Source organism: Aquarana catesbeiana, linkage group LG03 (genome assembly GCF_042186555.1).
Source record: "Aquarana catesbeiana isolate 2022-GZ linkage group LG03, ASM4218655v1, whole genome shotgun sequence".
Lineage (NCBI taxonomy): Eukaryota > Metazoa > Chordata > Amphibia > Anura > Ranidae > Aquarana > Aquarana catesbeiana.
This window is the reverse complement of record NC_133326.1, coordinates 428,538,836-428,566,138: the sequence shown is the minus strand read 5'-3', so window position 1 is coordinate 428,566,138 and position 27,303 is coordinate 428,538,836. Positions and strand designations below refer to the sequence as shown.

General features: G+C 44.4%; 1 protein-coding gene across 1 annotated transcript in view; it reads right to left on the bottom strand.

Annotated features, from left to right (window-relative positions):
• LOC141132416 (electrogenic sodium bicarbonate cotransporter 1-like) overlaps positions 1-27,303 on the bottom strand; it is an 890,811-nt gene that overhangs the window by 69,341 nt on the left and 794,167 nt on the right. The gene's annotated exons all lie outside the window — the stretch shown is intronic.

Sequence of the window (27,303 nt, the reverse complement as noted above, 5' to 3'; positions counted from 1 at the left end):
TAGTGGTTGCACCTCAGTAATGTGGAGAGAAGACACGGGCGTGTGTAGAATCAAAACAAGGCTTGGGGAGCAAACACAGCATGGCGCCCGGCAATGACGTCACACGTATGCGACGCGTTTCAGAATCAGCTAGCCATTGGTGGATGAATGGTCGCATTCCTTTCTCAAGCATGGGATGTGTAGGGCACATTAAGCATTTTATAGTCTAATAGGGGGCGGGGCCAGGACCTCAATAGTAAAAACAAGGGATCAGCAAAATTATGGCAGAGAGAACTTTAACGAACATAATAAACCAGAACAAAACTTTTTCAAAAACACACAGTGGCCTAGAACAAAGTACACTCTGAAGAAGTATTATGAAGAATAGGTAAATAATGCAAGAGAAATTATTTAAAGACAAAACAAAAGCGGCCACAATAAACAATTAATGAAATATGATTAGGCAGCGCCATTCATCAACAATGAGATATGGATAAATCTTATTGCCAGAGGTTACATAACTATCAAAGATACAATAATGAATTTCATATTAAATAATACAAGATAAATAAGGGAAATTCATGTGCAAATAAATAATAAGCTGAGATGAATCAATTAATTAAATGAATAAATAAAATACAACTCATTCATGTAAATATATAGATAAATAAATGGATAAGAATTACTAGAGATTTAGTAAAGACTAATTGGAAGAAGGGTAATTAGATGAATTGGTGTCCAATTTATATTTTAGATCATAATGTTGGGTCTCGAATAACATAGAACAGAATCATACAAGATCAAGAGACATAAAAATAAAAATAAATTAAAAAAAACAAACAAACAAACAATGGGGTGGGGGAGGGAGAAAAAAAGGGGGGGGGGATAAAAAAATAATCAGGATAAAATTGAAAGATGGGGGGAGAGGCTAAGATGTTATCTATGGGGTTAAGCAATACTTACTGAATGAGCGAATGAACCCACCACCCCCATATATAAAAAGGGAAATAAAAATAAAGAAACCTGCAGTAAAAGATAATGACAAAAATATATATGTAAATGGATAATACCATAAAAGATCATATGTCGTAATAAAAGTATTTTTTTATATATATATACACACATTTATAGGATATATCAACTCGCACAATTATTGTAGAGCACTAGGAGAGAAATTATAAAATAGTGGATATCTTTATCATTGAGGCCGCCAGGCAACAGTACGTCAAGACAATATATCCAAAATGTCTCTCTTGCTCAACTTTTTAAAACGTTCAGCTCCGGACATCGATTTCGGAATTTGCTCGATGACCCAAACTGAGAGACCAACAGCGGATTTTTTGAGGTACTTGGCAAAGTGCCGAGGGACACTGTGCTTGTCCTTTCCTCCCTCGATAAGTCGTCGATGCTGGCCGAAGCGCTGCCTTAGGGGGCAGATGGTTCGCCCAACATAAATCAACCCACAGGGGCACGTGAGGCCATACACGACAAAGTTGGATGAGCAGTTATAGACATATTCTAATGTATAAGTTCTGCCCTTAGAGTGGAAAGATTTTTTACCATGTTCGACAAATGAACAAGTCTTACAGCAGGCTTTTTTGCACTGATACATGCCAACTAATGGTACAAGAGTGGTGGGATTGGGGGTAGGTATATCAATTGGAAGTTTGCTCGGGGCAATCTTGTTTTTAAGACTGGGAGCTTTTCAGTAGGTTATTCTTGACACGGGTGGGAGGATGGTTTTAAGGAGTGGGTCCTGTTGCAAAATGTTCCAGTGTCTCTTCAATATATTTTCCATTTTTTTATACTGAAAGTTAAAAGTGGTAATAAATCTAGTAGAATGGTCTATTTTCTCTTTTTCTTTTTTGGCCGGTTTGCCTTTTGCATAGTAGTTGTATGCTTGATCAACCAATTCTATTGGATATTCTTTATCAGCGAATTTCTTTTTTAATTGTATGCTCATGGCATCATAATCAGTGTCTAAGGTGCAGTTCTGTCGTAAACGGCAGAACTGACCTTTTGGTATATTCTGTGTCCATTTGGGATAATGGCAACTCCTATAGTGTAAATAGGAGTTGCCAGCAGTAGGCTTAATGTGATTTTTGGCGATAATCATATCGCCCACATAACCCAATTCTAGATCTAGGAAGGCCAGATTGGTGGAATCAAAAACATGAGTGAAAGATAGGCCATATGGATTCCGATTACAATGATCCACAAAAGGGGGAATTAAATCAGGGGAGCAATCCCAAATAATGTTTATATCGTCAATGTAGCGGCCAAAGAATACGATGTTGGCAGAGTGGGGGTTGTTTAGTAAAATTAGGTTCTTTTCTTAATACCCCATAGCTAGGTTGGCGTAAGATGGGGCAAAGTTGGCTCCCATGGCGGTCCCCTTGATTTGGAGATAAAAGTCGCCATTGAAGTCAAAGTAATTGTCGGTCAGAAAAAAATGTGTGGCCTCCGGAATAAATGCGGCTTGTCTCGAGTTGATGAGGGGGTCCTGTGCGAGAAAAAAATCCAAGGCTAATATGCCGAAATGATGTGGAATAGAGGTATAAAGCGACGTAACATCTAGAGACAACCATAAGTAGGAGGGCTCCCACTTGTAGGGTGCGAGTAGTTCCAAAAGATGTGAACCATCTCTAATATAGAATAGCAACCATTGTACAATGAGCTGAAGGTATTGGTCCATATACTGGCTGAAACCGGTGGTAACGATATCCATGGCAGCCACAATGGGCCTGCCAGGGGGAGAGGTGAGATTGTTGTGAACTTTTGGTAAATTATAAAAATATGGGATCTGATAAAAACTTTTTGTGAAAAAGGAGGCTTCGGTTTTGTTAATCACTCCGCGATCAAGAGCTGATTTAACTAAAACATTAAACTCAGCAGCAAATTCGGTGGTAGGATCTTTTGGAAGTTTGTTATATGTGGTCTTATCGGATAGAAGTCTATGTGTTTCATTGATATAGTCTGCCTTATTTTGCAGAACTATACCTCCCCCTTTGTCGGCTGATTTGATAATGACATCCGCCAAATGAGTCAGGGAGTCTAAGGCACGAATTTCAGAGGCAGAAAGGTTATACATGTGAGGTGGTATGGTGGAGGATGTCTGACAAAGTTTCAGAAAGTCGGCATATACTACTTAGGTTTAAGAGATGAGTGTACTATGAGTGGTGACGTGGCAAGGTGCTGGGTAAAAAGACTTAGAGTGTCTTCTTTATCAGTTAAGGATTCTAGAATATCTATGATATCACCATCGTATTCAAAAGAATCTGGTGGCAGGATGACAGGGAAGTGATCTGAGCCATCTGCAATAGGTTTGTTTTGTTTGGCATTAAAAAATATTTTTAGGGTTAGATTATGAATATATCTATTTAAGTCTTTAAATAAAAGGAAGGGATTGGGCTTGTTTATAGGGGCAAAATTGAGACCTCTGCTAAGTAGACTGATATCTGCAGAGGAAAGCTGGAGAGATTGAAGAATTTTACAGTTTGCAGAGTTTCTGTATGTTGGTTCTTGGACTTTTTTCGGCCTCCTCTGCAGCCTCTCCGGTGAGTTTTCGTTTTCTCTGGTTGGCTCAAGGAGGACTGGAAGCTAAAAAAGTAGTGGAGTCAGTGGCGGCGGAGGAGCATAATGCATGAGGTATAGGAGCATCAGATAGGATTGGGATGTTCCAAAGTGCTGACAGGACTGTCTCTAACTGACTGTACTTCCATAAATTCATCATTGGGATTCATGGGTGTATTGGGGTTGGACAAATTAATGGCATTAGTAGACTGGTTGTTATCCGGTAAAGGTGCTAACACCACGTTAGTAACAGAGTTGGACATAGAGGTGTTTTTCTTGGTAATGTTATCATAGCCCCTTCCTGCATAAGAAAGTCTATTATAAAAACTGTTGAGATCACTAAGCAATGTATTAGTTCTGGTGGTTTGACTCCTATTCGTCAGATGACTAGGAGGGATAGTATAAATGGAATTACCTTGGGGATTCTTTTGAGGAATAGGAATGCTCATAAGAGGTAGGGGTGAATGGTATTGAGATGGGGATAATGCAGGAAGTTGTAGAAGAGAAGGAGAGGTGTGTATGGGTCTAGAGGGAGGGATGGGCGGAGGAGGATGGGAGGAAAAAGAGCGAGAATGTATATTGGTAGAGGTGGGCACGGGATGGGAAGGATGGGAACGAGGAGGTCTAACATTGGGCACGGGAGGTGTGGATCTCAATTTCCAATTAAACACTCTATTTAAATTGAAATCGTCTAAATCTCTTTTAAATTTACCCAATTTGGTTTTAATCATGTTGTCCTTATCCAACTTGGTGTTTTTTTTGAGAACATCAAGCCAGGAGAGCGGAACTGTAACCTTTCGATCTATAATGTCTGTGACTATGGTTTTGGCTTCAAGTCTAAGCTTCTCAAAAAGATGCAATCTGTGCTCAATGAGTATTTCCATCCACTTGGATGTGCAAAATTCAGAGATGGTTTCCCATTCCTTTTTGCTGGCAGGATTGAAAAATGGGCAATCTTTAGTGATTCTAAGGCCTCGAGGAGAGATCTTAGTGGAGATGTATTTTTCTAGGAAAAATTTATCCCACCATTGCTGATTGAAATTTTTAACAATTCTCTCAAGGTGTTTAAATTTCCCACAGAGTGTGTGTCTAGTGGCACCAGTTAATTTTACGTCATTGGAAAAGATGGTAGGGGGCAGAATAGTGTCCATTTCTTCTAGGACATTAGGACATTAAACCTAGTGCTCTCAACTCTTATTTGCACTATAGGAGTTGCCATTATCCCAAATGGACACAGAATATACCGAAAGGTCAGTTCTGCAGTTTACGACAGAACTGCACACCTTAGACATTGACATTTAATTCCCCCTTTTGTGGATCATTGTAATCGGAATCCATATGGCCTATCTTTCACTCATGTTTTTGATTCCACCAATCTGGCCTTCCTAGATCTAGAATTGGGTTATGTGGGCGATATGATTATCGCCAAAAATCACATTAAGCCTACTGCTGGCAACTCCTATTTACACTATAGGAGTTGCCATTATCCCAAATTGACACAGAATATACCAAAAGGTCAGTTCTGCCGTTTACAACAGAACTGCACCTTAGACACTGATTATGATGCCATGAGCATACAATTAAAAAATAAATTCGCTGATAAAGAATATCCAATAGAATTGGTTGATCAAGCATTCAACTACTATGCAAAAGGCAAACCGGCCAAAAAAGAAAAAGAGAAAATAGACCATTCCACTAGATTTATTACCACTTTTAAATATCAGTATAAAAAAATGGAAAATATATTGAAGAGACACTGGAACATTTTGCAACAGGACCCACTCCTTAAAACCATCCTCCCACTCGTGCCGAGAATAACTTACCGAAAAGCTCCCAGTCTTAAAAACAAGATTGCCCCGAGCAAACTTCCAATTGATATACCTACCCCCAATCCCGCCACTCTTATACCATTAGTTGGCATGTATCAGTGCAAAAAAGCCCACTGTAAGACTTGTTCGTTTGTCGGACATGGTAAAAAAATCTTTCCACTCTAAGGGCAGAACTTATACATTAGACCATTTCTATAACTGCTCATCCAACTTTGTCCTGTATGGCCTCACGTGCCTCTGTGGATTGATTTATGTTGGGCGAACCATCTGCCCCCTAAGGCAGCGCTTCGGCCAGCATCGACAACTTATCGAGAGCGGAAAAGACAAGCACTTCGCCGAGTACCACAAAAAATCCACTGTTGGTCTCTCAGTTTGGGTCATCGAGCAAATTTCGAAATCGATGTCTGAAGCTGAACGTTTTAAAAAGTTGTGTGCAAGAGAAACATTTTGGATATATTGTCTTGACGTACTCTCGCCTGGCGGCCTCAATGAAGTGATAGAGATATCCACTATTTTATAATTACTCTCCTAGTGCGCTACAATAATTGTGCGAGTTGATATATCCTATAAATGTGTGTATATATATATATATATAAAAAAACTTTTATTACGACATATGATCTTTTATGGTATTATCCATTTACATATATATATTTTTAACATTATCTTTTACTGCAGGTTTCTTTATATTTATTTCCCTTTTTATATATGGGGGTGGTGGGTTCATTCGCTCATTTAGTAAGTATTTCTTAACCCTATAGATAACATCTTAGCCCCTCCCCCATCTTTCAATTTGATCCTGAATATTCCCTCCCACCCACCCCCTCCCCACCCCATTGTTTGTTTTTGTTTTTTTGTTTTTTTCATTTATTTTTATTTTTATGTCTCTTGATCTTGTATGATTCTGTTCTATGTTATTCGAGACCCAAGATTATGATCTAAAATAGAAATTGGACCAATTCATCTAATTACCCTTCTTCCAATTAGTCTTTACTAAATCTCTAGTAATTCTTATCCATTTATTTATCTATATATTTACATGGATGAGTTGTATTTTATTTATTCATTTAATTAATTGATTCATCTCAGCTTATTATTTATTTGCACATGAATTTCCCTTATTTATCTTGTATTATTCAATATGAAATTCATTATTGCATCTTTGATAGGTATGTAGCCCACCTCTGGCAATAAGATTCATCCATATCTCATTGTTGATGAATGGCGCTGTTCACTTGCCCTTTTACAGTCATCATCCCATTTGCTGCCTAATCATATTTCATTAATTGTTTATTGTGGCCGCTTTTGTTTTGTCTTTAAATAATTTCTCTTGCATTATTTACCTATTCTTCATAATAATTCCTCAGAGTGTACTTTGTTCTGGGCCACTGTGTGTTTTTTTTTTTTAAGTTTTGTTCTGGTTTATTATGTCCTTTAACGTTCTCTCTGCCATAATATTGCTGATCCCTTGCTTTTACTATGGACGTCCTGGGCCCGCCCCCTATTAGACTATAAAATGCTTAATGTGCCCTACACATTCCATGCTTGAGAAAGGAATGCGGCCATTCATCCACAAATGGCTAGCTGATTCTGAAACGTGTTGCATACGTGTGACGTCATTGCCGGGCGCCATGCTGTGTTTGCTCCCCAAGCCTCGTTTTAATTCTACACACGGCCGTGTCTTCTCTCCACATTACCGAGGTGCAACCACTAACTGTAGAGCCACAGCGCGGCAAGCCAGCATCTCTGGCATCTCACCCCCTCCTTTGGAACCCATATCCTTGTATAATGGACACCATCTGTCCCCATCCCACTAGGATATGAATTAGACTGGATTGCTGAAGGAGACTGCACCATGCTGAGCCATTCCACCCCTCTCCCTCTGGATTCTATGTGGAGCCAGCCTTACAGGAACTGCTGTGATCTGTAGTCCCACTGCATCTCTCCAGCCCAGCTAACAGACCAGAACGATACTCTTCTTGCCTTAATGTGAGTTGATATTGCTGTTTTAATAAATCGATTTTATGATACATACTCAGAGGCGTCCCTCTCCTTGTTTTTATAGTATTATCACTGATCACTGTATTACTGTCAGTGGTAGTTAGTAAGTTCACCCAGGTGTAAGTTAGTGTCAGATTGTCCACTTCACTATCGCAGTCCTATTATAAGTCACTGATTACCGCCATTAGTTATGTAGAATAAATAAATAAAAATTCTAATATACTTTATATACCATAGTTTGTAGCAATAACTTACATGCAAACCAATCAATATACACTTATTGGCATTTTTTTTTTACCAAAGACATGCAGCAGTTTACATTTTGGCCAAAATTTATGAAGACATTTTATTTTTTTATTGGATAGGTTTTATAGCAGAAAGTAAAAAATATAGTTTTTTTTTTTTAATGTTCTTTTTTCATTTGTATTCCAAAAAATAAAAAAACCCAGTGGTGATAAAATACCACCAAAAGAAAGCTCTATTTGTGTGAAAAAAATGATATAAATTTTGTTTGGGTACAGCGCTGCATGACTGCGCAATTACCAGTTAGTAGCGTCATGCTGAATAGCAAAAAATTGCCTGGTCATCAAGAGGGTAAAGCCTTCTGGAGCTCATGTGGTTAAAGCTGAATTCCAGGTAGATTTAAAATAAAAATAGTTCTGCTCTGTGCACATGTTTCAATTGCTGCTTTTCCTTTTTTCCTTCCTGATCTGCCTGGTTCGGCTCCTGAGAGTAGGGATGAGCTTCGTGTTCGAGTGAACCCATGTTCGGCTCGAACATCATCTGTTCGACCGTTCATCGAATTGCGAATGATATGGGCCGTTCGCGCCAAATTCGTGTGGCGCGTCACGGCCCATAATTCACTGCGGCATCGCAGTGCATTGCTGGCTTGGGGATTGGCCAAGCATGCACTATGACCCGCATGCTCGGCCACACAGCGCCATCAGTAGAGAGACCTGTAATTGGCCAAAGCCAGGGTGGCTTTGGCCAATTATGGCTCAGGGGGTTTAGAACACGCCCCACACTATATAAGGCCGCCTGCACGGCGGCCCTGTGTAGTGTGTTCCAGCGTACTGAGAGATAGAGAGAGAGACAGTGTCATTTCATTTAAGTTAGCTAGATTAGGCAGGACAGTCAGTCAGTTATTGTGTATATATATGCATCCCAGGTGTTGTGTGTATATATATATATATATATATATACACTGTATTCAGTTTAGCTAGATCCGTTCCTGTTATCTTCCTACTGACAGGCAGGCTTGTCTTGTTACAGTATTTACAGCTACCTGAAGAAAATTGCTGGTGTTCTTTTGATCCTATTAGTACCACAGTCAGGTAGCTAGACTATTTACAGTTAGTGTAGTGCGTCCTCCTCACAGTGTTCAGCTAAAGCTACAGGTTAGTTTAGTGTGACCTCTGCACAGTGTTCAGCTAAAGCTACAAGTTAGTGTAGTGCGACCTCTGCACAGTGTTCAGCTAAAGCTACCTGTAGAAGGTTGGTGGTGTTTTCCTGATCCTATCACTACCGCAGGCAGCTAAAGTATTTACACGTTAGTGTAGTGCGACCTCTGCACAGTGTTCAGCTAAAGCTACCTGTAGAAGGTTGGTGGTGTTCTCATACTGTAGGCAGGCAGTTGATTTTGCTAGCTGCAGTATCAGTATATATATATATATATATATATATATATATATATATATATCCCAGCTTAGTGCAGCTACAGGCCATTAGTATGTCTGGAAGGCCAACAAGGAGAGCAGACAGTCACAAGCCAATAAAAGAGGGCAAGCAGGCTCTGTGTCTAGAGGCAATGGTGGAGGTCGTGGAGACGGTGCATCCTCATCAGCACGTGGCCGTGGGACACGCTTGGCCTTTTTTTAGGCAGCAGGCCGTGTTGAGCCGCAACATGCGGAAGACTTGGTCGAGTGGATGACAAAGCCATCCTCATCCTCCTCATCCTCCCTCACCCATGCTCAGGGTACTTTGTCTGGCAAAGCAGCTGCCAATGCGGCCTCTTCCCTCGGCTCAATGGCATCAGTGACTCCTTCCCTAGCCCCACCATGTCCTCCTGAGGAGTCCCTCGAACTGTTTGACCACAGTGTTGGGTACATGCTCCAGGAGGATGCCCAGCGTTTGGAAGGCTCTGATGATGATTAGGGAGCTAGATGAAGGCAGTAACGTAAGCACGGACAGAGGCGGTGCCCAAGAAGGACAGCAATCTGGCAGTCATGCTCCCCCTGCTGCAGCATACTGCCAGGTTTGCTCCAGTGATGAGGAGGGAGGGGATGATGAGGTCACTGACTCAACGTGGGTGCCTGATAGGAGAGAGGAGGAGGAGGCACATCACCAACTAGGCAGGATGCCCTCCAGGGGCCAGCCTAAGGGCAGCACACTGACTGCATCACACTGCAAAGCTCCGCATGTGCAGGGCGCTGCTGTCTCTGTGCATTATTCCAAAAGTTCTTTGGTGTGGGCCTTTTTTGAGACGAGTGCATCAGATCGCACCGCTGCTATTTCCAACATATGTCTCAAGCGTATCTCGCGTGGCCAAAACATCTCCCGCTTGGGCACCACATGCTTGACCAGACATATGTTGACCTGCCATGCAGTTCGTTGGCAAGCGTATCTAAAAAACCCACACCAAAGAACAAAGAGGACCTCTCCTTGCTCCTCATCAGCTGAGATCTCCAACCCCACTATACCTTCAGTCCTCTCTGGGACCTGCACTGAGAGGAATGAAGGTGTAGAATTAGGTGTGTCACAGCCAAGTACTTGTGGGCAATCTGCTTTCGGTACACCGACGTCAGATTGTACCAGGCAAATTTCCCTGCCCCAGCTGCTGCACCGCCAAAAGAAGTTCACTCCCAGCCATCCACATGCCCAGCGGTTGAATGCTAGGTTGCCAAAATTGCTAGCACTTCAACTGCTACCTTTTCAGTTGGTAGACTCTGCCCCCTTCCGTGAGTTTGTGGAATGTGCTGTTCCTCAGTGGCAGGTACCCAAACGCCACTTTTTCTCACGGAAGGCGATTCCGGCTCTGTACTGGCATGTGGAAGGCAATGTCTTGGCCTCGCTGGACAGGGCGGTCAGTGGTAAGGTGCATATTACCGCTGGCTCATGGTCCAGAAGGCATGGACAGGGACATTACCTAAGTTTCACGGCGCATTGGGTGACTCTGCTGGCAGCTGGGAAGGATGCAGGACAAGGTGCAGTAGTGTTGGAGGTTATTCCGCCACCACGCCTCCAAAATGCCACTACTAATGATTGTGACACACCTCTCTCCTCCACCCCTCCTCTTCTTCTTCCTCCATGGCCTCTTCCTGTGCTTTGTTCTCGGAACCAGCGGTGCTCCGTTGAACGGCTGTTCAAGGGGCTACGCAAGTACGCAGGCCAAAAGATGCCATGTGGTGCTTGAGCTGGTGTACTTGGGGGACAGGAGCCACACTGGGGCAGAGGTTCTGTCAGCTCTGCAGGGGCAGGATCAGAGGTGGTTGACGCCACGCCAACTTAAGGTAGGAATGGTGGTTTGCGACAATGGCACCAACCTCCTCTCCGCCCTCCGACAGGGACAACTGACCCATGTGCCCTGTTTGGCTCACATCCTTAACTTGGTGGTGCAGCAGTTCTTGGGCAGGTACCCGGGCATACAGGATGTCCTGAGGCAGGCCAGGAAAGTCTGTGTGCATTTCCACCGGTCATATAATGCCAGTGCTTGGCTAGCACACCTCCAAAAGGAATTTAAAACCTGCCCAAGAACCGCCTAATCTGTGACATGCCCACCAGGTGGAACTCAATGCTGGCCATGCTGCAGCAGCTGCACACGCAGCAGAGGGCCATCAATGAGTACCTGTGTGATTATGGCACCAGGACAGGGTCAGGGGAGCTTGTTTTTTTTTCCCCACGCCAGTGGGCCATGATCAGGGATGCATGCACTGTCCTGTCACCATTTGAGGAGGCCACAAGGATGGTGAACAGTGACAGTGCATGCATCAGTGACACTGTCCCCTTGTCCACCTGTTGGAGCACACGCTGCATGGAATAATGGACAGGGCACTTGAGGCAGAACAGAGGCAGGAAGAGGAGGACTTCCTTAGCTCTCAAGGCCCCCTTTATCCAGACAGTGTTCCTGCGTGCCCGCCGATAACACAGGAAGAGGAGGAGGAGGAGGAGGAGGATTGTATCAGTATGGAGGTGGAACCTGGCACTCAGCATCAGCAGCAGTCTTTAAGGGATCATTTAGAGTCCCAAGAAACACATGGACTTGTATGTGGCTGGGAGGAGGTGGCTGCGGATCATGTCGTCCTTAGTGACCCATTGGTCTCCGGACCGAATGCCTCAGCAAACCTACGCTGCATGGCCTCCCTGATCCTGCAAAGCCTGCGGGAGGATCCTCGTATTCGTGGTATCAAGGAGAAGGACCAATACTGGCTGGCAACCCTCCTTGATCCACGTTAGGGGTAAGGTTGCGGACCTTATCTTGCCGTCGCAGAGGGAGCAGAGGATGAAACATCTTCGGGAGGCCTTGCAGAAAGGTCTGTGCAACGCGTTCCCAGAGACTGGGAGGTTACAAACTTGTGTTGCTGAGGTTTCGGTCAGTCAAAGAAGGAGCGGTGGAGAAGGTGGCCGTCTGACCGATGCGTTCATACAATTTTTTAGTCCGCAGCCCCAGGGTATGATCAGTTCCAGCAACCATCGCCAGCTTCTGTTTTACATGGTACAGGAATACCTAGGGGCAACATCTGACTTGGACACCTTTCCCACCGAAAACCTCTGGTTTACTGGGTCTTGAGGATGGATCACTGGCCAGAGCTTGCACAGTATGCAATTGAGCTACTGGCCTGTCCTGCATCCAGCGTTCTTTCGGAACGCACATTCAGTGCTGCTGGAGGCTTTGTAACTGATCACAGGGTGCGTCTGTCCACCGACTCAGTCGATCGACTGACCTTCATAAAAATGAATCAGTCTTGGATCACCACCAGATACCAAGCACCTGATGCTGATGTAACCGAATATTTTTTTTTGGAAATGTCAGATCTTCAAAGACTGCCTATGCTCTCAGAGTGACTATCCTGTTATGCTGAGTAATTATCCTCTTCCTCCTCAATGATCATGCTGATAGCTTGTAAGGAAAATTTTGGTTCTGGGCGCCGCCACCAGTGCCTAAGGCCCAATTTTTAAGCCCCTGTTTAACAGGGGCATGTAATTACAATTTTTGATGCAATTCTTTGCAACAGGGCTAGTTCCTGCGCTCCAACTAGAGTATCTGTGAGGGGTTGCAGTGTTGTGGCACCAGCACCAGTGCCTAATGCCCAATTTTTCAGCCCCTGTTTAACAGGGGCGTGTAATTACAATTTTTGATGCAATACTTTGCAGCAGGGCTTGTTCCTGCATTCCAACTAGAGTATCTGTGAGGGGTTGCAGTGTTGTGGCAACAGCACCAGTGCCTAAGGCCCAATTTTCAGCCCCTGTTTAACAGGGGCGTGTAATTACAATTTTTGATGCAATACTTTGCAGCAGGGCTAGTTCCTGCGTTCAAACTAGAGTATCTGTGAGGGGTTGCAGTGTTGTGGCAACAGCACCAGTGCCTAAGGCCCAATTTTTCAGCCCCTGTTTAACAGGGGCATGTGATTACAATTTTTGATGCAATACTTTGCAGCAGGGCTCATTCCTGCGTTCCAACTAGAGTATCTGTGAGGGGTTGCAGTGTTGTGGCAACAGCACCAGTGCCTAAGGCCCAATTTTTCAGCCCCTATTTAACAGGGGCATGTCATTACAATTGTTGATGCAATACTTTGCAGCAGGGCTCGTTCCTGCGTTCCAACTAGAGTATCTGTGAGGAGTTGCAGTGTTGTGGCAACAGCACCAGTGCCTAAGGCCCAATTTTTCAGCCCCTGTTTAACAGGGGCGTGTAATTAGAATTCTTGATCTAATATTTCACAGCAGGGCCTGTTTCTGCGCCCACCAAGAGTAACTGTGAGGACTTACAGTGTTGTGCCACCAGCACCACCACCACCACCAAAGGCCCAATTTTTCTGGCCCTGTTCAACAGGGGCATGTAATTACAATTCTTGATCTAATATTTCACAGCAGAGCCCGTTTCTGCGCCCACCAAGAGTAACTGTGAGGACTTATAGTGTTTTGCCACCAGCACCACCACCACCACCAAAGGCACAATTTTTCTGGCCCTGTTCAACAGGGGCATGTAATTACAATTCTTGATCTAATATTTTCACAGCAGGGCCCTGTGAGGGCTTACAGTGTTGTGGCCACAACAACACCTAAGGCCCAAATTTCTGCTGAGTATATAGGGCAGGCCCCTACTTTTAAACATCCAACTTACAAACGACTCCTACTTGCAAATGGAAGGAGACAACAGGAAGTGAGATGAAATCTACCCCATAGGAAGGGAAATTCTCTCCTGTAAGAGTTAATACGGGAAAAAGTTTTCTCCTTTACACTGATGCTTTATCACCAATCCTTGTTTCACTAAAAACCCCAAATTTTCAAAAAACATTTTTCATTGGGACAAAAAATGAGGTGAAATCTTCTGAAGAGGAGCACAGACAGCAAATCAAATGTCACAGGGGTGATAACCCTTCCCTATGTTTTCCAAAAAGCTTAAAAACAGATTTTTTGGCTGGAGCTACACTTTGAAAATGTACCAGTTCAAAATTACAAACACATTCTATTTAGCAACAAACCTACAGTCCCTGTCTTGTTTGCACTGCCTGTATACTGCTGTTCAGAGTAAATAGGGCCTGGGGGCCCCACACCTTTCCTTTTTAAATTTGGGTGCGGGGTTCCCCTTAATATCCATACAAGACCCAAAGGGCCTGGTAATGGACTTGGGGATACCCATGCCGTTTGTCTCACTGATTTTCATCCATATTGCCAGGACACGACATTTCATTAAAGCCGCCAGCAGTTTTAAATGACTTTTTTTCCTTTAAAAATGTCATTTTGTGCAGGGACTGTTCTAAGCACGGGAAACACGCGCTACTTTATAGGCATACTATAGACACCCCCCAGGTACGATATTTAAAGGAATATTTCACTTTTTTTTTTTTTACTTTAAGCATCATTAAAATCACTGCTCCCGAAAAAACGTCAGTTTTTAAAAGTTTTTTTTGCATTGATACATGTCCCCTGGGGCAGGACCCGGGTCCCCAAACCCTTTTTAGGACAACACCATGAAAATTAGCCTTTAAAATTAGCACTTTTGATTTTGAACGTTCCAGTCCCTTAGACATCAATGGGGTTCTAACGTTCGTGCAAATTTTCGGTCCGTTCGCAGGTTCTGGTGCGAACCGAACCGGGGGGTGTTCAGCTCATCCCCACCTGAGAATCCTAATCTCTTTAGATGAGCTGTAGTCATGAATGACTGTAGCTTGGGGCATGCCACCTGATTGTACTCTTCCCTTTTTACAAAGACCTCAGCATCAAAATCATTTTGCCCATTAATATTGAGGGGAAGCCATGTAAAAAGGAGGAAGAAGAAAAAAAAAGAAAGGAGAGTTGGGGGGGTCACCACTGGGAGAGCCAAAAAGACAGGAGCGAGGCAGTCAACCCAATAGGAAGCTGGAATAGTGCAGCTCACACATATTGAAGCTGTTATGCACTGGGAGAGCCAAAAAGACAGGAGCGAGGCAGCCAACCCAATAGGAAGCTGGAATAGTGCAGATCACAAATATTGAAGGTGTTATGCAGTGAAACAAATGAGGTTCCAATAGAACCACCTGGTCTTATGTTCCTCAGTTTTGTCTTGAAGGGCCAAGATCAGGTCCTACATTTGTTCAAAATCATTCACTCTTGTGATCCTTTGGGCAACTGTTGGAGCAGTTTGTTGTTTCCACATACTAGGGATACAAGCTCATGCTGTGTTTAATAAATGCTTGAGCAGGGATTTTTGGTACCGCTTCCTGGACAGTGGAGTAGGATTAAGCAATATCGCTGCTGTCTGTATAATTCTGGTTTGCTATGTCTTGTATCCCTGTCTCAGCCCTTGTTATTATGCCCTATCCCTGGATTGTTCCTAATTCATATTCTTTGTCAAGTTCCTGTGCCTGCACTCTAGGCTCTGACCCATGGTCTTTTTTCACTCTTTATTTCCGTCTGCTCTAAGTCCATCTTGAGCCTATTATTACCTTTAACTAGAGATGGACGAACAGTTTAAGCTGAGCGTAAGTTTGGCCTGAACTTCGCCTATTTACCCCTGCAGCGAACATAATTTGCGGGTAGCTCCCCACAGTGCACTGCACGCTTCACAGTGCATTCTAGGGCCCTAATTGGATAAAACCTTTCACCTGACTTCTGGTCAGGTGCAAGGCTTCGATAATTAGCACTGTCAGAGCCCTGATTGGACAAAGTGATGATTACTTTCTCCAATCACGGCTTAGTACTCATAGTCCTAACCCACACTATAAAAGCTAACTTCCCATAGCCAGGCCAGCTCTTTTAGTGTGTTGGAGGGGAGATAGATAGAGCAGGGCTCTTTTCGTTACTAGCAGTTAGTGTGTTCACTGTTCACTTATTGTGACTCTTATAGGGCGTACACACGGTCGGACTTTGTTCGGACATTCCGACAACAAAATCCTAGGATTTTTTCTGACGGATGTTGGCTCAAACTTGTTTTGTCTACACACGGTCGCACAAAGTTGTCGGAAAATCCGATCGTTCTAAACGCGGTGACGTAAAACACGTACGTCGGGACTATAAACGGGGCAGTGGCCAATAGCTTTCATCTCTTTATTTATTCTGAGCATGCGTGGCACTTTGTCCATCGGATTTGTGTACACATGATCGGAATTTCCGACAACGGATTTTGTTGTCGGAAAATTTTATCTCCTGCTCTCCAACTTTGTGTGTCGGAAAATCCGATGGAAAATGTCCGATGGAGCCCACACACGGTCGGAATTTCCGACAACACGCTCCGATCGGACATTTTCCATCGGAAAATCCGACCGTGTGTACGGGGCATTACTGTAAGTGCAAAGTGTTAGTTTAGTTAGTGTTAGTATAGTATAGTGTGTGAGAATAGTGTGTTATTGTAGTGCAGTGTTTAACACAGCATTACATTACATTTAGTGCTGTATACAGTGCTGCCTGTCCCTTTTTTTTAAATTGTCAGATGCAGTTTTTCTTTTCTTTTTTTTTTTTCTTTTTTATTTATATCAGGAAACAGGTCCTCAGGACCTCAACATTAATACATTCAAAAGAATATCACTACAAAGACTTAATATATAAATAAAGGTACATGTACATAGTCAGATACTTTTTGTTATGTTGGTAGAACCTCAGCCTTTACCTGTAATGGTGGGTATCGGGAGTCCTAATATATGGCTGGCTTCCTTAGTCATGTCTAACTATTAATGTTATGTCTATAGATTCCTGGTTCAGGATCCCATGTATATGGGGTTATTTCAGTTTCCTGGTTGCAGTGGGTTAAGTCGTCTTAGGCCCGCGAGTCCAGCTTCCTGTCTTTTTCTAAATATTGGGAAATAGAAGAGAGTAGTAGTAGTTTGAAACGAGGCATTGCTCTCAGAGAGCGAGAGAAGAGAAGGAGGAGGAAGATGGGGGGGGGGGTATAAGTGAGTGGTACTGAGGGGGGGGTTGGGGGGGGGGGAATTCACGAACATGGACTACTATCTGCCCTCAATGAGTACAGTGTCCTTCAGATATGATATAACCGAATGTCTTTTTAAGTTGGTGAAACCCCTCCTCTGAGGGCTTGTCCCTCTTCAGAGTATTTAAAACTATTCCATAGTTGCCACGTCTTGGAGTATGTTTCCTGTCTGTCTTGGCTGGTAAGGATAAGTTCTTCCATTTTAATAATGTTATCTATTTTTTGAAGCCATAGGTCAATGGTAGGTGGGCACGGTGATTTCCAGCGAAGTGGAATGCATGCTTTAGTTGCATCTAGGAGGTGAAGTATCACTGATTTTTTGTATACTCGTGTCGGGGTGTCATTTGCATGTAGTAGAAAGTATGCTGGGTCATCTGGGATTTCACGGTCAGTGAATTTTTGTGTTATCCGGCGGACCTCTCCCCGGAATCTCTGTATCCGGGGACAGGACCAGAAGATATGTAACAGGGTTCCTTTTTCACTTTTACAGCGCCAGCATAGGTCTGATGTTGTTGGGAAGAGTTTGTTAAGTAGTGTTGGGGTTCTGTACAAGCGTGTAAGAATTTTATAGTTGGTTTCTTGGATTTTGGTGCAGATTGATGATTTGTGTGTGAATGTGAGAATATGTTGGTTTTTTTTGTTGGTCAGGTGGCAATTTAGGTCTCTTTCCCATTTGTTTTGGCTTGGAAGTTGAAATTCTTCTGATGGTGTGATTAGCATGTTGTAGGTAAGGGATAGGGTATGAAGTATAGTTCCCGTCTCTGTACAAAGCCCTTCCAAGATCGTAAGAGGTTGATTTGTGTCGGTAGGAGGTGCTATAGTGCCAAGAAAATGACTTAGTTGATAAGCTCTCAGGAAGTCCAGTTTATATTGGCCTGCTGGATCAGAGAGTTCTGCGATTGTTTTCCATCTACCCACATTACTAAAATGTGAGGCTTGGAATAGCCCCGATTCTCTCAGGGCTCAGAAATTCATGTCTCTAATGCCCGGTTGGAAGTTGGGATTGCCTAGAATGGGGCGCAAAGATGAATCGTTGGAGGATAGAGAGGTCTGAGCCATCAACTGTGTGCATATTTTGGTGGTGTTGCCTATCAGCGGTTGGTTTTTAACCTCCGAAGGTAGATCTGCATGACACCAGGGAGCTCTATTCAAAGGGGTCTCGCTCTGTGCTTGCTCTATCTGTGTCCAAAGTTTGGAATCTCTATGACGGCACCAATCAATAAGTCTACTTAAGTATACCGCATGATAATAGGTGCGGATTTCTGGCATAGCTAGGCCCCCGCAATGTTTTGGAAGGGAAAGTATCTTCTTGTGTAGTCTAGGTTTTTTTCCTGCCCACAGGAATGTTATGAATATTGAACGAACTTGTTTGAAGTACCCTGCGGGGATATGTATAGGTAGAGCCTGTAAGAGGTAGAGAAATTTGGGCAAAATTGTCATCTTGAGAATGTTACAGCGGCCAAACCAAGAATGTAGGCCGCTGTTCCATTGGTTGAGTAGTTTTTTTTAGATTTTTCAGGAGAGGTGGGAAATTGAGCTTGAATAACTGGGATAGTTTCGGGGGGATGTAGGTGCCTAAGTATTTTAGGGCCTTGTCTGACCACTTTAAATTGAAACTTGCCTGAAGGTGCGCGAGTTGTGGTTGTGGTATACCTATCCCCATTGCCTCTGATTTGCTAAAATTAATTTTTAGATTTGAAAGTTTGCCGTAATTATCGAATTCACGCATTAGGTTTGGGAGGGAGATGGCGGGTTTCGTTATTGAGAACATCAGGTCATCTGCATAAGCAGATACCTTGTGTTGTGTTCTATCACCTGTTATTCCGGAGATATCTGGATTTAATCTTACATGACATAGGAAGGGTTCTAGGAACAGCGCAAAAAGTAATGGCGAGAGAGGACATCCCTGTCTGGTCCCGTTAATGATCGGGAATGCCTCCGAGATCACACCATTCACCCTTACTCTAGCCGTCGGATCTGAGTAAGCTGCTGAAATCCAACTTAGCATCTTATCGCCCAGGCCTATATGTTTTAATGTCGCAAACATGAATCGCCAGTTCACCCGGTCAAACGCCTTCTCGGCATCTGTACTAAGGAATATGCACAGGGTTTTTTTACTATTGGCTATGTGTAGTAAGTTTAGGACTTTGGTGGTATTGTCTCTGGCTTCTCTGGTAGGTATAAAGCCAACTTGGTCCAAATGTATTAGGTAGGGTAAATGATGATGTAGCCTAGAGGCTATGATCTTGGTGAAAAGTTTAAGATCGGTATTTAATAGGGATATTGGGCGGTAACTCCCGCATTGGGATGGATCCTTGCCTTCCTTCAGTATCACGGATATCTGTGCTTGTAGTGTGGAGCTATGTAGTGTAGCCCCTGAACGTAGGTCATTAACCGCCTGCCGACCGCCGGCCGTCAATTGACGGCCAGGCGGCACGGCTCTCGTTGCGGGAGGGCGTCATATGACGTCCTCCCATTTAAACAGGGAATGCGCGCGATCGTGCGCGCGCATCCCTGTTCCTTCGGTGGCGCCGTGTCACGGAGACACCGCTCGCCACCGAGGGGGGGTGAACAGCCATTGGACATGGCTGTTTACCACGTGATCGGCCGTGATGAAGTCACTGCCGATCACAGATAGGTCCACCCCATTGTGCACGGCGTATGCGCGCGATCGCGGGCGCGCTGCGCGTGCACGTCGGTGACGGAGTGTTCCCGGGAACACTACTCGTCACCGATGCCGGTAAACAGCCATTGGCTGGCTGTTTACCCACGTGATCGGCTGTGATCCATTCACAGCCGATCATAAATGTAAACACAGAGCGGTAACTAGCTGTTACCAGCTCTTCTCTCCTCACACACCGTTTCCAGTGTGAGGAGAGAAGAGCCAGAAGCAGTGAGTTACCGATCTGTGTTCTGTAGTGTCTGCACCAACACCACACCTGTCCCATCGCCCCCCCAATTGTCATCTGTCACCCAACAGTCACCAGTGTCACCCAATAAAGTGCACCTGTCACATAAGGGACTGCCATCAGTGACCATCAGCGGTGCACCTGTCACCCGTCACAAATCAGTGACCATCAGCCGTCACCCGTCACCCATCAGTGACCGCCAGCCATCACCCTTCACCCATCAGTGACCACCAGCTGTCACCCATCACCCATCAGTGACCGCCAGCCGTCACCCATCAGTGACCGCCAGCCATCACCCGTCACCCATCAGTGACCGCCAGCGGTGCTCCTGTCACCCGTCACAAATCAGTGACCATCAGCGGTGCACCTGTCACCCGTCAGCCATCACCCGTCACCCATCAGTGACCGCCAGCCGTCACCCATCAGTGACCGCCAGCCGTCACCCATCAGTGACCGCCAGCCGTCACCCGTCACCCATCAGTGACCGCCAGCCGTCACCCATCAGTGACCGCCAGCCATCACCCGTCACCCATCAGTGACCGCCAGCGGTGCTCCTGTCACCCGTCACAAATCAGTGACCATCAGCGGTGCACCTGTCACCCGTCACAAATCAGTGACCATCAGCGGTGCACCTGTCACCCGTCAGCCATCACCCGTCACCCATCAGTGACCGCCAGCCATCACCCGTCACCCATCAGTGACCGCCACCCGTCACCCATCAGTGACCGCCAGCCATCACCCGTCACCCATCAGTGACCGCCAGCCATCACCCGTTACCCATCACCTGTCCCCCATCAGTGACCGTCAGCCATCACCGATCACCTGTCACCTTTTAGTGACTGTCACCCATCACCAGTAACTGTCCGTGGCCTGTCACCCATCAGTGACCATCGCCTGTCACACCGTCATCACTGATCAGTGAACGCCAGCTGCCACCTATCGCACAGCCCATCAGTGACCGTCACCTGCCACCTGTCACACCGCGTCATGTCCAAAAGAGTATTCAGCAGTGAGGAGGCGTTCCAGATCCTCTCCATGACCGATGAGAGCAACGGGGAGTTCTCATCAGATTCCAATTTGGATTCTGATTCAAGTTCGGCATTTGAACCAAATAGTGAATCGACAAATGATTCGGAGGAAGAATGGGTCCCTCCCAAAAGGGCACGGCACTCTGGAAACCAGGATTATATTCCCAGGCCCAGTACCAGCGCTGCCACCACCAATAGGCCCCTGGAACAAATTCCCAGGCCCAGTACCAGCGCTGCCGCCAGCGTTAGGCCCCGGGAACAAATGCCCAGTACCAGCGCTGCCACCACCAATAGGCCCCAGGAACAAATTCCCAGGCCCAGTACCAGCGCTGCCACCAGCGTTAGGCCCCGGGAACAATTGCCCAGTACCAGCGCTGCCGCCGGCGATAGGCCCCAGGAACAAATGCCCAGACCCAGTACCAGTCCTGCCACATCACGCCTGAGTACCAGCACAGGAAATTCCAATCCAACTACTGGAGTGTCACACCCCCCAAGAGCCAGGGCCTCTACATACATGCCAGATGGTCTTGCCAACCCAATATGGCTGCCTTCCAACTCGGCATCGCCAATTATTCCCCCGTTCACAGCACTGCCAGGTGTGCAGACCAACACCCAAAATTTCTCAGAGATTGATTTCTTTCATATGTTTTTGCCCGACACTATGCTGCAATTTATTGTGGACCAGACAAATTTGTATGCCCAGCAATATATTGCCAACAACCCCCAATCATCCTATGCCCGTCCTTTTGAGTGGAGAGATCTGAATTTGGAGGAGTTCAAAATGTTTATGGGCCTTACCCTAAACATGGGGATTACAAAAAAAAATGAAGGACATGCCTATTGGTCCACCCACCCCATCCACAATATGCCCATTTATTCTGCCCTAATGTCCAGGTCCCGATACAAGATGATAATGCGCTTTCTTCACTTCAGCGACAACACCCAGTGCCCTCCCCACAATCATCCAAATTACGACAAGTTATACAAGATTCGCCCACTGATAAATTTCTTTTCTCCACAATTTGCAGAACTCTATGTCCCCGATCAGAAAATTTGCGTCGATGAGTCCCTGGTACCCTTTTCAGGCCGGCTAGGAATAAAGCAGTATATTCCTAGCAAAAGGGCCAGATACGGAGTAAAGTTATACAAGCTATGTGAGAGAGCCACGGGATATTTGTATGCATTCCGCATATATGAAGGAAAAGATTCCCAGCTCCAGCCCCCTGAGTGCCCGGCCTACATGGGCACAACTGGAAAGATTGTATGGGACCTGGCATACCCACTTCTAAACAAAGGATATCACATTTACGTTGACAACTTTTACACCAGCCTGCCCCTTTTCAAACATTTATACATCGCAAAAACCCTGGCCTGTGGAACCTCCAGAAAAAATAGAAAGGGCTTCCCACAATCTTTAGTGAACAAAAAGCTGCGAAGGGGGGAAAGAGCATCATTGGGATGCAACGAAGTGCTGGCCTTGAGGTGGAAGGATAAGAGGGACGTGCACATGATGTCCACCATCCATGAAGACACTGCAATTGTGGTACAAAGAAGACAAGGTCCCATTGAAAACCCAACATGTGTCCAAGATTATAATCTCTACATGGGGGGGTAGATTTTAACGATCAAATGATTCAGCCCTATTTGTCAATCAGGAGGTCCCGATTCTGGTATAAGAAGGTAGCAATTTATCTCATCCATTTGGCCATTTACAATTCCTACGTAGTCTACACCAAATCCATTGAAAGCCCCGCCCCCTTCCTAAAATTCATAGAAGAAGTTGTCACGTCCCTCATCTATCAGCAAAGACCCCCCCAAGAAGACCTTCGCTCTGAGGCTGTTTGCCGACTCCATGAGCGCCACTTCCTCTTCAGCATTCCACCATCTGAAGCAGGCCGAAGACGGCAAAAAAAATGTCGCGTGTGCACCAAAAGAGGATTTAGAAGAGATACCAGCTACCATTGTCCCTAGTGTCCCTCCCAACCTGGCCTTTGCATTGGTGAATGCTTCCAAATTTATCACACATCCATAAAATATTAGCCCATATTTTTAACCATTTCCCCATTTTCATCACCTGTGCTGACCATTTTCCATTCTTTCCCAAATAACCATGCCACTGCCTTCCATGTGAACTGACCCTGGCCTGTTTTTTGACTATGCCTCTGCCTACCGTTTGGACTGCTTTCATGTGAACTGACCCTGGCCTGTTTTGTGACTATGCCTCTGCCTACCGTTTGGACTGCCTCCACGTGAACTGACCCTGGCCTGTTTTATCAACTACTCTACTGCCTACCGCTTGGACTGCTTACATGTGAACCGACCCTGGCCTGTTTTATGGACTATGCTTTTGCCTACCGCTTGGACTGATCTGTTGCCCTGCTACTGTAGTACACAGGGGTCTCACATATGTGAGGGGCTCCAGAATTGTTTTTCCGGTTGGAGAAAACAATTATTTTTGTTTTCTCCGGGTTTCGGAATTAGGGTCTGGAGTCCGGAGGCTTCATAGAGATTTGGGTGGGTCGAAGCCTCTACCCCTGTGCCCCTGTGCACAGGTCTTACCTGATTGTGGCCCTCAGGCTGCTGCTGACTTACTGCCACCATGCCCATGCCTGTCGCGGTACAATAATGAGTGTCTGCAGTTAACAGTGTACCAGGACCAATATTATGGCTGTGCTGGCTGTCTCTGCCTGGACAATTTCTATGGACTGTGCTGTGCCGACTATAGACAATATTCCTGCCTGCTGCCTGGATAGTTAATATTGCTGTCGCTAAGCACCTCCCTGCCTGCTGCCTGGACCAGTGCTCTCCTCTGTGGATACTACTAAAAGCACAGGTAATGCTTTTTTTTTACCCTTTCTGCAATAGAATTTATTTTGGATTGTAATTCTTGGCATGTGCATGCTATGTGTTAGAAATATGAAGGGTTTTCAAAAATGATAGGTTGCCAGGAATTTATATATGTCATTTATGCTCCTAGAACGCCTGATGGTGCTACTTTGATGTTAGGCCTCTGTATGTGGCCAGGCTGTGTAAAAGTCTCACACATGTGGTATCGCCATACTCAGGAGGAGTAGCAGAATGTATTTTGGGGTGTCATCTTTGCTACGTACATGCTATGTGTTGGAAATATCTGATAAATAGACAACTTTGTGTAAAAAAAAAAATGCGTTTTCATTTTTTTCCACATTTTCCAAAAACTTTTGGAAAAAAATGAACCGTTCAAAAGACTCATTATGCCTCATAGATTATACGTTGGGGTGTTTGCTTTCCAAAATGGGGTCATTTTGGGTGCAATTCCATTGTCCTGGTGCTCCAGGGCCTTCAAAAATGCAATAGGTGGTTGAGAAATGAGATGTGTCATTTATGCTCGTAGATCGCCTGATGGTGCTACTTCAATGTTGGGCCTTTGTATGTGGCCACGCTGTGTAAAAGTCTCACACATGTGGTATCGCTATACTCAGGAGGAGTAGCAGAATGTATTTTGGGGTGTCAGCTTTGCTACGTACATGCTATGTGTTGGAAATATCTGATAAATAGACAACTTTGTGTAAAAAAAAATGTGTTTTCATTTTTTTCCACATTTTCCAAAAACTTCTGAAAAAAAAAGAACCGTTCAAAAGACTCATTATGCCTCATAGATTATACGTTGGGGTGTTTGCTTTCCAAAATGGGGTCATTTTGGGTGCAATTCCATTGTCCTGGTGCTCCAGGGCCTTCAAAAATGCAATAGGTGGTTGAGAAATGAGATGTGTCATTTATGCTCGTAGATCGCCTGATGGTGCTACTTCAATGTTGGGCCTTTGTATGTGGCCACGCTGTGTAAAAGTCTCACACATGTGGTATCGCTATACTCAGGAGGAGTAGCAGAATGTATTTTGGGGTGTCATCTTTGCTACGTACATGCTATGTGTTGGAAATATCTGATAAATAGACAACTTTGTGTAAAAAAAAAATGCGTTTTCATTTTTTTCCACATTTTCCAAAAACTTCTGGAAAAAAATGAACCGTTCAAAAGACTCATTATGCTTCATAGATTATATGTTGGGGTGTTTGCTTTCCAAAATGGGGTCATTTTGGGGGCAATTCCATTGTCCTGGTGCTCCAGGGCCTTCAAAAATGCAATAGGTGGTTGAAGCAATGAGATGTGTCATTTATGCTCGTAGATCGCCTGATGGTGCTACTTCAATGTTGGGCCTTTGTATGTGGCCACGCTGTGTAAAAGTCTCACACATGTGGTATCGCTATACTCAGGAGAAGTAGCAGAATGTATTTTGGGGTGTCATCTTTGCTACGTACATGCTATGTGTTGGAAATATCTGATAAATGGACAACTTTGTGTAAAAAAATGCGTTTTCATTTTTTTCCACATTTTCCAAAAACTTCTGGAAAAAAATGAACCGTTCAAAAGACTCATTATGCCTCATAGATTATACGTTGGGGTGTTTGCTTTCCAAAATGGGGTCATTTTGGGGGCAATTCCATTGTCCTGGTGCTCCAGGGCCTTCAAAAATGTAATAGGTGGTTGAGAAATGAGATGTGACATTTATGCTCGTAGAACGCATGGAGATGCTACTTCAATGTTGGGCCTTTGTATGTGGCCAGGCTGTGTAAGAGTCTCACACATGTGGTATCGCCATACTCAGGAAGAGTAGCAGAATGTATTTTGGGGTGTAATTTGTTGTATGCATATGCTCTGAGAGAGAAATAACCTGTTAATATGACAATTTTGTAAAAAAATTAAAAAAAAAAAATCTTCATTTTGCAAAGAATTGTGGGAAAAAATTACAACTTAAAAAAATTCACCATGCTACTTACTTAATACCTTGGAATGTCTACTTTCTAAAAAGGGGTCATTTAGGGGGTATTTGTACTTTTCTGACTTGTTAGTGTACCAAGAAATGAGATAGACCATCAGTACATCTGTGTGATCAGATGTGATCAATTTTCAGTGATTGGCACCATAGTTTGTAGACTCTATAACTTTCACAAAGATCAAATAATTTACACTAATTTGGGTTATTTTTACCAAAGCTATGTAGCAGTATAAATTTTGGCCAAAATTTATGAAGAAAAATTACTAATTTGCAAAATTTTATGACCGAAACAAAGAAAAAGGCATTTTTTTCACAAAATTTACGGTCTTTTTTATTTATAGCACAAAAAATAAAAAACCCACTAGTGATTAAATACCACCAAAAGAAAGCTCTATTTGTGTGAAAAAAAGGACGCAAATTTCATATGGGTACAGTGTTGCACGACTGAGTAATTGTCATTCAAAGTGTGAGAGCACTGAAAGCTGAAAATTGGTCTGGGCAGGAAGGGGGTGTAAGAGCACTGTATTGAGGTGGTTAAACAGGTCTACCATATGCTTACCTAAGGAGGGGAATAGTGTTTTATAGTATGTAGTGTGAACCCATCTGGTCCTGGCGCCTTGCCCGGCTTGGCTTTATGTAATGCCATTTGAAGTTCAGATAAGGTGATGGGTTCATCTAATAATTCCTTAGCTTCTGACGGTAAGGTTGGCATGAGGGAGGAGGTGATATATTCCGCTGTCGTTTCGGGAGTAGATGCAGTTTTTCTGACTGCGATGTGGTGTTCCCCCTTTTTAGTTTTTTTAATTATTCTATAGTTGTTACATTTCTGTCAGCGTTAGGTCGCTGACGTGACTTGGGTGCCAGATAGAGCAGAGGAGCAAAGTGAGGGGGAGAAACAACCCCAATGAGGCAGGATTTCATCCAGAGGCAGGCATCATGTAAAAGTATAGAGCAGCCACCATATGCCATCCGATTGTGGAGCTGTTATCTCCTGTCCCACTTCCCAGAGCTCAGCTGTGTGGGAATTTTTAACACATGTGCAGCTGATCGCACTATTGCAATTTGCAATCTCTGCCACAGGCAGATCAAGCGTGGCAAAAACACCAGCTATTTGGGTACCACATGTTTGGCAAGGCATTTACCTCCCACCACTCAGCCTGTTGGCAAGAGCACCTGAAAGCCACACACAAGGGACCAAATTCTTCTTTTCCTCACTCCTCATCTCTCATGTGTAACCCTGTTATATCTAATTTTTGTCCCCTACCTGTCCCCTTTTTTTAAATTGTCAGCTGCAGTTTTTCTGACTGCGATATGGTGTTCCCCCTTTTTTATTTTCTTATTTTTTTATAGTTTTTACAATTTCTGTTATTGTCAGTCCTCGATTTAAAGTGCACCAAACACCACCTTTAAGTGAATAAAGTGCATCCAATTACACATTACACATATCTATCATGTCTGGGAGGCCAAAGAGAGGCAGACATTTCCATGCCACTATGAGGGGGTCAGCAGCGTCTGTGTCCACAGGCAAAGGTGGACATGGTTCATCCTCTG